We start from the raw sequence: 12,340 nt of genomic DNA on the forward strand, positions 1-12,340 counted from the left end.
AGGAAAACCACAAAACTCTAATCAAAGATATCAAAGAACAAATACAATGAGAGATATTTCATGTTCCTGGATAGAAAAACTCAATATTGTCAAAATGTCAGATCTTCCTAATCTGATCTATAGATTCAATGTCAATTCCAATCAAAACCCCAGCACATTATTTTGTGGGTATTGACAAACTGATTCTAAAATATATATGGAGAGACCGAAGACCCAGAAGAGCCAACTTAATGTTGAAGGATAAAATCAAAATTAGAGAACTGACACTACTTGACTTCAAGAGTTACACATATAGTAATTAAAACAGTGTGGTATTAGTGAAAGAATAAATAGATCAATTGAACAGAATAGACAGCACATAAATAATTAACTGATTTTTTAAAAAGAGCAAGGCAATACAATGGAGCAAACATCTTTTTTTTTCAAGAAACATTGCCAAAACAAATGGACCTACACATGCAAAAAAAAAAAAATCATCTGGATAATTACCTTTCAAAAAAATTAACTCGGGCTGGAGATGTGGCTCAAGTAGCCCGCTCGCCTGGCATGCGTGTGGCCTGGGTTTGATCCTCGGCACCACATACAAATAAAGATGTTATGTCTGCCGAAAACAAACAAACAAACAAAAATATATATTAAAAAATTCTCTCTCTCTCTCTTTAAAAAAAAAAAATAACTCAAAATGGGGCTGTGGGTGTGGCTCAGTGGTAGAGCGCTTGCCTAGAACATGTGAGGCAATGGGTTCAAACCTCAGCACCACATAAAAGTAAATAAATAAAATAAAGGTTGAAAAAAGGAAATAATGTAATGTAAAGAAATATTAACTCAAAATGGATTAACCAAGAGCTGGGACTGTAGCTCAGTGGTAGAGCACTTGCCTAGCATGTGTGATTCACTGGGTTTGATCCTCAGCACCACATAAAAATAAATAAAATAAAGGTATTTAAAAGAATGGATTAACTAAATGTAAAATACAAGACTGCAAAATTCTTAGAGGATAGCATAGGAAAAAACCTAATTGACCATGGGGTAATAATGACTTTTTATGTACAACACACAGTATGATCTGTGAAATAAATAATTGATAGGCTGACTTCAGTAAAATAAAAAACATCCTTCTTTGAAAGACAATGTCAGGAGAATAAGACAAGCCATAGACTGAGAGAAAATATTTGCAAAAGACACACCTAATAAAGGCCTAGTCTTCAAAATAACACAAGAAATCTTAAAACTCAACAATAAGAAAATAATCCAATTTTAATTGGGCATTTTTAAATGGGCAAAAGACCTGATCAGACTTTACCAAAAAAGATACACATGGCATACAAGTATGTGAAAAGATGTTTAGAAACGTGTAATTAGGAAATTGCAAATTTATCTATTATAATGGCCAAAACCCAAAACACTGATACTACCAAATGCTGTTAAGGATTTGAATCAAGAGAAACCTTTCTTCACAGCTAGTGGGACTGCCAAATGGTGTATTCACTTTGAAAGAGTTTGACAGCATATGAACTAGCAGTCACACTCCTTGGTAGTCACACAAAGGAAATGAAAACTATGTCCACCCCAAATCCTGACATGGATGTTTACAGCAGTTTTATCCATAATTGCCAAAACTTAGAAACAACCAAAATGTCCTGTTGTAGGCGAGTGGATAAATTGTTGTGCACCCAGATAACAGAATATTAATTCAGTACTAAAAATAAACTATCAAGACGTGAAAAGACACAGAGGAATACTAAATACATATTACTAAATGAAAAAGGCCAATTCCAACTAAATGATATTCTGGAAAAGGCAAAACTATGGAGACAGTAAAAGGATCAGTGGTTATTAGAGGTTGAGGAGCGAGGGGTGACTAGATAGAGCCCAGAGACTTTTTTTTTTTTAGTTGTAGTTGGACACAGTACCTTTATTTAATTTATTTTTATGTGACGCTGAAGATTGAACCCAGTGCCTCGCATGTGCTAGGAAAGCGTTCTACCACTGAGCTATAACCCAGCCCAAGCCCGGAGGATTTTTAAGGCAGAGAAAATATTCTGTATGACACTACAATGGTGGATAAACGTCACTGTAGATTTGTCAAAATCCATAGAATGTACAATATCAATTATGAACCTTAATGTAAACTATGGACTCTGGGTGACAATTATCTATCAATGTAGGTTCATCAATTGTTAACAAATATACTACCTGTGGCACAGGATGTCCATGGGGAATTGTTTTTGTGTAAGGAAGATACGTAGGAATTCTTTGTACTTTCTGCTCAATTTTGCCCTGAAACTAAAAATGCTCTAAAATTAAAGTTTGGAAGGAGGAAAACCAAACCAAACCAAACCAAACCAAAACAAAGCCAGCCAGCCAGCCACGGCCTTTCCAGACTTAGGGAATTTCTAGTAATAGTGAAAGACCCGCCGATTCCCTGTCCAAGAAAGACGCAGGAGGCACTGGCTGCAAAAGCAAGAGGTGATTTATTGATACACAGGCGCCTGCGGGTGCTCAGCGAAACCTCAGCCGGAGCTTCGGTGAACTGGCACACCGGGCTTTGGGGTACAGATCTTTTATAGGGTACAGTGGTCAGTTTTCCTCCTAGCACAGTAACAGGTATCTCATTGGCTCTTTTGAATCCAGCATATAGGTCACTTAAAGGGTAAACTTGTTTTTCACTATAGGTTCCTGGAAAAACCACATAAAAACCATTTGTTATTCATTGTATGGTTTTTTCATTGTATGATCCCGTTTGCCCAACCGTGCCGGCTCCTTTCCCAACCATCCTGTCCTTTCTTAATCGTTTACACTTAACTGATTTTCTGAAAAATACATCTGACGTCTGTGCAGGTGCGGAAGCAAGCCCTGGTGATTTATTACTGGGCCTAAAGTTATTGGGCTGGGGTCTTTCAATAGTAAGGTGATTGTTATGTGTTTGGGACAAGGGATGGGGAGGGTGGTGAAGCAGTTCCTCAGGATATTTTTGGTACCAGGGATTGAACGCAGGTACATTCAACCACTGTGCATGTCACATCCCCAGCCCATTTTTTTTTTATTTTGAGACAGGGTCTTACTAAGTTGCTAAGGGCCTCTAAGTTGCTGAGGCAGGCTTTTAACTTGCAATCCTCCTGCCTTAGCCTCCTGAACCCTAGAGAATTTTAAAAGTTCCTGATTTTGTAGCAGAGCCTTGTCTGGAACTACAGTACTACCCTATTCTAAGATGCCTGCCCACGTGAAACACTTCAAGTATGGTCTCTGCCCAACGGGTAAACTTTTTTTCAAAATCAAGGTTACCTACACCCTACAATTCCAAGGGGCGGAGAAACGCATCAGCCCGTGTACAGAACGCTGGGGGGCGGGGGGGAGTTAGGCACCGACTAACTTATTATAAGCTTTAAATGGGCTGAAGCTAATAAACTTTGAAGATCAACTCTGGGTCGACATTTATTTCCTTTAATCCGTTCGGGCGAGAGGTGGTCTATTCATTGCAAACCATAGCTGCAATTTAGCAAGGAGAGGGTCCCACGTGAACGCGGCAATCTAAAAGTACTCCACTTTATCTGCGCGATTGGCGCTGGCGGAGGACAGACAGGACGCCAAGCAGGAGCTTGTGGTGGAGATTTGCAAGGTGGCTGGTCCCCCGAAACCTGCACCAAGGAGTGAGGGTGCCGAACCCCGATTCCAGGCCAGATCCCATGGAATATAAGCAGGTGGGGCGTGTAGAACGGGAAGTTTTGCACATTTCTGGGGGGGGGTCGCAAGGCCTGCCCTCACCGCGTAGTCCCAACCTTTCAAATTTCCCAGGCGCCCCGCGCCTCAATTGCCGGCCCTTCAGTTTTCCAGGGAGTCGCGCCGGAAGTGACCTCATGACGGCGGCGTGAAGACGCGGGGTCGCTTCCGGTACGGCAATCGTGGTTGTGGGGGTGGGTGGAGAAGCCCCCTCTGTGGGTCTTTTCGCGGTGCGGGGTCGGCTTGGTGTGGTGTGTGGAGGAGGCCCAGACCAGACGGCGCGGAGCTGGGAGCGAGAGTAGGCGGTCGGTTTGTGGGTGCTCGTGGGAGGGGGCTTCCGGTGTTGCCAGCGGGGTTTGCTTTTAGACTGTAGGGTTTCCGGTCTTGTAAACCTTAATAGAGACTGGCGCGAGGTAGGGGGGAGGGGGTCCCTTCGAGTTCGCAGCGGTCCACATTACTAGGGGTGGCCCCAGAATTTTGGTTAGAAGTGGCAGGCCGAGAACAGAGAGATTCCGAATAGTGTGGGGATTGTGTGAGGTACTAGAGGCCTGGGCTCTGGGTTCTCCTTGTTCGTGGCTGTCGCCGCTCACTGCTTCGTGCCTCCGTTTCTGTCTGGACAGTGAGACAAGTGGCAGGCACGAGCGTGAGCACCACATCCATGACTGATAGCTTGAGGACAGAGGTGAACGGGATGTGGGAGGAGAGGGTGACTGAGAAATTGATACCTGACAGGGCACCCCACTGACTTTCCCTTGATTCATTCTTGACCTTTGTAAGTCTGCCGTTCTTATTATCAGTACTCTTTGTGTGACGTCGATTCTATTTATCAATAATTGACTTGTTGGGTGGTTCAGGTGTTTTGGTGTGTGGAAGGAATGGCCCTTGTTGGCTTGACCAGTTGATATTCAGTCTCCCACTTGGCGGAGCTTGGAGTCGTCTTAATCCCCTTCTGTGGGTACAGGGGAGGAACTAGGAACTCAAGAATGTTTCTTCTTCCTAGCCACAGACTAAACTATTTAATTCTGCCATCTGTCACATATGGGTCTTAATTCCGACAATATAAATGTTTCTGAGCAGTTTTGTATTTCAACTGGAAACCTCAGATGAATGTCATCTTTTTTTTTTCTTATGAGAAAAGAAGTTTACTTTGGTCCTTCTTTTCAAGTGAATGAATGGTATGTTAGTTGTACTTGGTACAAAATTCTTGTCAGTTTCTAGGGCTTTTGTTTTACTTTATTTTGAGAGAGGGTCTTGCTATTGCCAAGCTGCCCTGAAACTTGTAATCCTTCTTCCTTGGCCTCCCAGTTAGCCAGGATGACAGGTGTGGGCTACTTTGAGGGGCTTGTTATCTCTGTGTGATGTGAAGATTTGCAAAGAGCATGAGTTATTAATTGCCAAAATTTTTTTTGGTGGAACTTCCTTGTGGGGTTAGGGCTGTAGACTAGAAAAGTCTCTCAAACTTTTTGGCCTATGTTTCATGTATTTTACCTTGTCACTCCCTGCTGGTGTGCACACACAACAATAGAAAGTTTATCTGTCCTTTCTACAAATGATGCCCTCTGACATCCTCTATTTCATTAAAAAAAAAAAATAAATAAAACCAGCAATTTCTAGTAAAGCCAAATACTGTGTCTATTCTGATTTCCTGTGTAATATGCACAGCAGAAATGAGTACATTTTACATCATGTATAACCAGAGAAATGAAAAGTTGTGCTTCATTTGTGTGAAAAAATAAATTTTAAAAAAAGGAAAAGAAATGAGTACATTTGCCAACCATGAAAACATATATCTGAATATGAATTATTTATACTAACTTGGAACTGGAAATAACCCTACTGTATCAACACTAGAGTGGATTATTTGCTTATTTACAGTATATGGCACAGGCAAAAAAAAAAAATTAACTTTTGGTATGTGCAAAGGAAGCCAAATACTTTAAAGAGAGTCTTTATGCTTCCATTTATATGGAATTCAAAAATAGGCCAAACTGGGTTTTCATTATGTCAGAATAATGGCTACCTTTAGTGGGGTACAATAGAGCCTTCAGGGGTATTTGGATGGTGGTTACATGGGTGAATTAATGTGTAAGAATTCATGGAGCTGTTCACTTAAAACATGTAAACATGCTATATATATCATAACTTGACAGAAACATAGAAAACAAAAAGCATCAAAGATAGTTCCTTTGTAGCTCCTATGTTTCCGGTTTCAGCTATGGACTCTTTTGACATAGAATTATTCATCCCTTAATGGATGAAGCGCTCTTCCTTAGTGTCTTAATCTGTTGAACCCAGTTGGTGGCACTCTTATTTAATTTAGGTTTAGAGTTTTGTGTAGAAAAAGGAATTTAATTAGTGCATAATAATTATACAGAACAGTGGATTTATTGTGGCATGTTTTTGTTTTTTTTTTTAAAGAGAGAGAGAGAGAGAGAAAGAATTTTTTTTTTTATATTTATTTTTCAGTTTTCGGGGGACATAACATCTTTGTTTGTATGTGGTGCTGAGGATCGAACCCAGGCCGCACGCATGCCAGGCGAGCACGCTACCGCCTGAGCCACATCCCCAGACCTTATTGTGGCATGTTTATACATGCACATACTTTGCTCAGTTTCATTCCTTAGTTCCTCTCCATTCTCTCCCCTTATCACCCCCCCAAAAAAAAACCCTTTCTCTAAACCTACTGGTCTCCCTTCTGTTAGGAATTTTCTTTATAGGAAAAAAACATATCTGATGAGTTTTGAATAAAGCATTAATGTGTTTTACAGAGGAACTTCCCATAAAAGGAAGGGGCAGATTGTTACACATTTAGTATGTTTCTTTAATTTTTATTTTTTGTAGTTGTAGATGGACCTTTAGTTTATTTATTTTCCCTTTATTTATTGCCTTCAATGTGTTGCTGAGTCTACCCCAAGGGCAGATTTTTTTTTTTTTTTACATGGTGCTGGGGATTAGAACCCAGGGCCTTGAACCCATTCGAAGCAAGCACTCTACCAACTGAACTATATCCCCAGCTCTATTGGTTTATTTTCATGTGATGCTTAGGATTGAACCAAGTGCCTCACACATGCTAGGCAAGTGCTCTACCACTGAGCTACAGCCCTAGCTCTAGCAATTACTTTTTAAAAAGTTTCAATTAATATAGAACTAAATAGAAAAACTGCACTTGTCAACTAACATCCACATTTTCAGAATATTTAAAATTTGATTTATAGTTGGGCCTGGTGGTGCACACTTGTAATCTCAGTGACTTGGGAGGCTGAGGCAGTAGGTTCATAAGTTCAGAGGCCAGCCTCAGCAACATAGTGAGGCCCTAAAGGACTGGGAGTGTATCTCAGTGATAAAGTGTCCCTTGGTTCAATCCTCTGTTCCCAAAAAGAAGAAAAAGATTTTTTTTCTTTTTTAAATTTCATTATTAGTATAGTATAAACCTGGATGTAGAACATCAAGATATTAAAGATACATGTTGAATGGAGAAGTAAAAACTTTTTCCTATCTGGATAATTTCTGGTGTTTTTAAATATTGTATTATATATATTGTGTTATTCTACATCAATCTTAGTTAAGCATTGGGATGGAGTATAATAGGGAAGAAAATAGGTACTTTTGTGACATTAAATAGGCAAAGGCTGATCAGGAAGAGGAAATAACCTCAAGTGTTTGTGCCTTTTCTTTTTTTTTAAATCAATATCATTGTGGCAGTTACATAGCATTCGAAATTCACCTGATTTCTTAAATTCTTTTTTTTAAATATTTATTTTTTAGTTTTTCCGGTGGACACAACATCTTTATTGTATTTTTATGTGGTGCTGAGGATCGAACCCAGCGCCCCGCACATGCCAGGCGAGTGTGCTACCGCTTGAGCCACATCCCCAGCCCCTTAAATTCTTTCATGTGTTGATAATTGTTGCAACCCTGTGATGAGTATATGAGGCTTATTATGCTGTTCTCTCTGCATTTATGTACGTTTGAAATTTTCTATAATATGTTAAAAATATGGATGAGCCTAGTGGTTCATTTGCTTTTATTTTCTATTGTGTTAACATATTTTTTTTAATATAACTTTATTTTATTTATATTTTATGTTGGCAAACACTCTACCACTGAGCCACAACTCCGGCCCCTGTTAATATAGTTTTTTGATACTTGCTTAGTTAGATCATAGACAATTATGAGTTTGATTAATCTTAGAGCTGGCTCTTTCATGCTCTGTGTTTCTGACAAGACATACTCTTTTTATTATAGGAGTGTTTTTTTAAAAAAATTGCTCCTTTATATTCCTTCCTCTGCCCCTTTTTCCTTCTTTTGGATTCTACATTTTTTGTAAGTGTATGTCTAAAATTAGCTTTTGAGTGATTAAGACACATTTATTATGTATAATTCATTTAATATTTTAAATCAGAAATCCAATCCAAATAGTAAATATTTATTTATTGAATTCCTCTTCCATTCCAGGCTGTCTTGTTGGCTAAAGAAGACAGATATTCTTTGCCCTATTTTTGTGGAGTGACACACAATATCAACAAACAAGGAAATATAGATGGTGATTTCATTTCAAAGTAATTACAGAAGGTGAAGTTTGGAGAGTGCTGATGAATAGCCATGTTAGACTGGGTAGCCAGGGAAGATTTCTTTGGGGTGGTAACATTTTAGCAGGTAAAAGAAAGACAAGGTTGAACTAGCTATTCATAGAGCTGGGAAAAGAGTGTTCTGGAAATACTACCTGGTGCAAAGTTCTAGAGGAAAACAGCCTGATGTATTTGAGGAGTATTAAGAAGGGCTTTGTGTTTGGAGAACAGGGAAAAGGGAGTGTCTTGGTTTTTCTAGCCTTCTAGAAAAATCTTGAAATATGATAGTGTAAAACATCTCTATTTTTCTCTCATCTTGTTTTGGCTATTCTTAGTATTTTGTATTTTCATATGTATTTTAGAATCAGCTTTTCAATTTCTCCAAAAAGGTAGTAATTCCCCACCCATAAATTCCCCATTTATGGGTTTTGGGTATTGATCTCAGGGTCTCCTGCATGCTAGACATGCACTCTATCACTGACTGAAACCTCCAACACCTTAACTTGGGTTTTGATTAATACTTATATTTGATCCGTGGATCCACATGGGCTGGGAATGTGGCTCAGTGATTAAGCACCCTAGGATTTGGTCCCCAGTACCAAATAATAATAAAAATGAAGTTTAAAATACCATTTATAATAGCATTAAAAGCATAAAATACTAATAAATTAATAACAAGTTTGCAGGAGCTCTATAATGAAAACTATGAAAGATTGCTCAGAGAAATTAAAAGATTTAAATGGAGAGAGGATTATCATTTAGAGGTTGAAGAACTTGAATGTTAATTCTCCCATATAGACTAAACCCAGTAGCACTCTGTCACTGAGCTACATTCCCATGCAGTACTAAGAAATAATGCCAAGAATTTCTGTGTACCCTACTCAGTTTCCCCCATTGTTAACATTTTGCCAGAACCATAGTACAATATCACTATTAGAACACTTTCATTGATACTGTCAAGATGCAGAAGTCCTGTTCCTTCCACCCTATGCCTCCCTTAACCTTTGGAACCATTAATCTGTTCTTCATTTCCATTACTTAGTCTTTTCAAGTCTGTTATTTAAACATAATCATACAAATGTAACCTTTGGAAGTTGGCTTTTTTACTTTACCTCCCATGGTATGTCTATACCAGTTTGTTTATTAACTTGTTGAATGTCATCTGGGTTGTTTCTAGTTTGTGGCTATTATGAGTAAACATTTGTGCACAGTTTTTTTTTTTTTGTTTTTTTTTTTGCAGAGGTTTTTGTGTGAACTTGTTTTTCCTTTCTTTTTTTAAAGTTGTTGATAGACCTTATTTTATTTATATGTTTATATGTGGAGCTGAGAATTGAACCCAGTGCCTCACACATGCCAGGCAAGTGCGCTACTGTCGAGCCCCAGCCCCTTGTTTTTCTTTCTCTTAGATAATGCTTAAATTTCTTATAAACTGACCAATTGTTTTCCAGACTGGCTGCACCAAACTTAATATCTCCCCTACAATTTATAAGTGCTTCAGTTTTTCTACAACTTATTAGCATTTAATATTGTCACTATTTTTTATTTTAGCCATTTTGAAAAGAGTGTAGTGAGTATCTCACTATGGTTTTAATTGCGTTTTCCTAATTAATGATGTTGAACATTTTCATGTGCTTATTGGCCATCTGTATATCCTTTCTGGTGAAATGTCTTGCTCGTTTCCCAATTAGATTGGTTTTGAAGTCCTGTGTGTATTCTAGATACCAGTACTTTGTTTTTGTCAGATATGTGATTTGCAAACATTTTCTCTTAGCCTGTCTTATCTTTATAACAAATATTTAGCAGAACAAAAGTTTTTAATTTTCAATAAGTTCAGTTGGTTAGTTTTTTGTTTTGTGAATTGAGTTTTTGGTATCAAGTCTGAGGAACTCTTTGTTCCTTGTTGCGTTGGATTCTGAAGTTTTCTCTTACATTTTTTTTTTTCCTAATAGTTTCAGATGTTGGTGTTTTACATTCAAGTCTCTAATCCATTTTGAGTAAATTTTTGTATAAAACATGAGACTTAGGCTGAGATTCCTTTTTTTTCTTTTTTGCATTGATAAGTGTCCATTCATTCCGGTATTGTAAAAGCTCTGTTGCCCCATTGGATTATTTCTATATTTGTCAAAACTCAGTTGGGCACATTTGTGTGAATCTGTTTCTGGGTTCTTTATTCCATTTCATTGATTTATATGTCTTTTCCTCCTCAAATGCCATATAATCTTGATAACCAAGTTTTAGAATCAGGTGCAATGATTGTTTACACTTTCTTGACTAAATCGATTTATTTTTGTTCCTTTCCATATAAATTTTAGAATAATCTTGTCTATATCTACAATAAATTGTGCTAGGATTTTGGTAGGAATTGCATCAATCCTGTATAACAATTTTGGGAAAATGGATATGTGTTGAATCTTTTTTTTTTTAGTTGTTGATGGACCTTTATTTTATTTATTTATATGTGGTGCTGAGAATCGAACTCAGGCCGCACATATGCCAGGCAAGTGCGTTACCACTGAGCCTGAGCCCCAGCCCCATCCCTGTGTTGAATCTTTCATTCCATTAATGTGGTACATCTGTCAGTTTATTTAATAACACTTTGGTTTTTTTTTTTTTTTTGTCATTGTTGTATAGTTTTCAGCATGCAAATCTCCTGTACATGTTTTGCTAGATTTACTCCTAGTATTTCAGTTTTTGAGCAATTGTAAATAATATGTTTTTACTTTCAGTGTCCATGTGTTCATTACTAGTATATTGAAATAAAATTGAATTATTGCAAGATCTTCCAGTGCTGTGATAAATAAAAGTTGTGAGAGTGAACCTTCTTAGAGGGAAAGCATCCAGTTTTTCACCACTAAGTAGAATATTAGCTATAGGATTTTTTAGATAATTTATCAAATTGAAGGAATTTTCCTCTATTCCCTTTTTCTGGGAGTTTTTTTAAAATTTTAATTCTTGGGTGATGAATTTTGTCATGACTTTTCTGCTACAATCACAGGACTTTTCTTCTTTAGCCTGTTAATACAGTAGATTATGTTCATTAGTTTTCTAATTTTGAGCTAACATTGCATTTTTGAAATAATGTCCACCTGATCTTGCTGTAGAATTCTTTTTATTTATTGTTGAATTCCGTTGTCTGGTATTTTGATGAGGAATTTTGTGTCTGCTCATGAGGGGTATTATTTTGTAGGTTTTGAGTTTTTGTACTCTTTGGTTTTGGTATCAGAATAATTTTTCTGTTTTTACTTAAGTTATTTTTACTTAAGTCATTCTGTTAAATGATTTAAACATTAAACCAACCTTGCATTTCAGGAGTAAATATCTAAATAATCATGGTATTTAATGATTCATAATTATTGCTGGATTTGATTTGTTAATATTTTGTTGAGGATATCTTGTCTGTATTTGTGTGGGGTATGGGTTTTTATTTTTTCTTCTAATGCTTTTGTGGGGAAGTTTTCACATCAGGGTTATACTGGCCTTGAACAAGCTGGGAAATATTTCATTCTCTATATTTTTGGAAGTTTTTTGGTTTTTATTTTTGAAATGGGGTCTCACTGTGTTGCCCAGGCTGGTCTTAAACTCCTGGGCTCAAGTGATTTTCCTGTCTCAGCCTCCCAAGTTGCTGGAACAATAGTACATGTCACTATACAGGCTCCTTTTCTGAAAGTTTGTGTAAGATTGGCAGTATTTCTTCCTTAAATGTTTGATAAAATTAACCTGTAATGCCATCTAGGTTTAGCATTTTCATCATGTGAAGATTTGAATTTATATAAGTTTCTTTCTTTTAAATAGACATTTTTGTTTGTTTTTCTTTTAGAACATCCAGTTTTTTTAGAGCAGTTTTAGGTTTGGAGCAAAATTGAACAGAAAGCACAGAGTTTATGTACATCCCCTGCCTCTCCCACCAAGCCTCCACTATATGCTCAGCCAATACATTTTGTTTTGTAAAAAACTGTCAGACTTTTTTAGGTGGTTGTGCTATTTTGCATTCTCATTAGTGGTGAATGAGGGTTCTCATTCCTTCATATCCTTGGCAGCATTTAAAGTGTCAA

At 37.4% G+C, this 12,340-nt stretch overlaps 1 protein-coding gene across 4 annotated transcripts in view; it reads left to right on the top strand.

Moving 5' to 3' along the window:
- Window positions 1-3,867: 3,867 nt before the first annotated feature.
- The window catches only part of Edc3 (enhancer of mRNA decapping 3), a 49,595-nt gene continuing 41,122 nt past the window's right edge, over window positions 3,868-12,340 (top strand). Inside the window, exon 1 of one of the 4 annotated variants that reach the window (XM_046427977.1) lies at window positions 3,868-3,891. The gene's annotated coding sequence lies outside the window, so the exon portion shown is untranslated. The other 3 variants (XM_046427974.2, XM_046427976.2, XM_058573811.1) reach the window with 3 other exon arrangements.

Source organism: Marmota monax, unplaced genomic scaffold (assembly GCF_021218885.2).
Source record: "Marmota monax isolate L192 unplaced genomic scaffold, Marmota_monax_Labrador192_F-V1.1 WCK01_AAM20220418_F8-fsc00111, whole genome shotgun sequence".
NCBI classification, from domain to species: Eukaryota; Metazoa; Chordata; class Mammalia; order Rodentia; family Sciuridae; genus Marmota; species Marmota monax.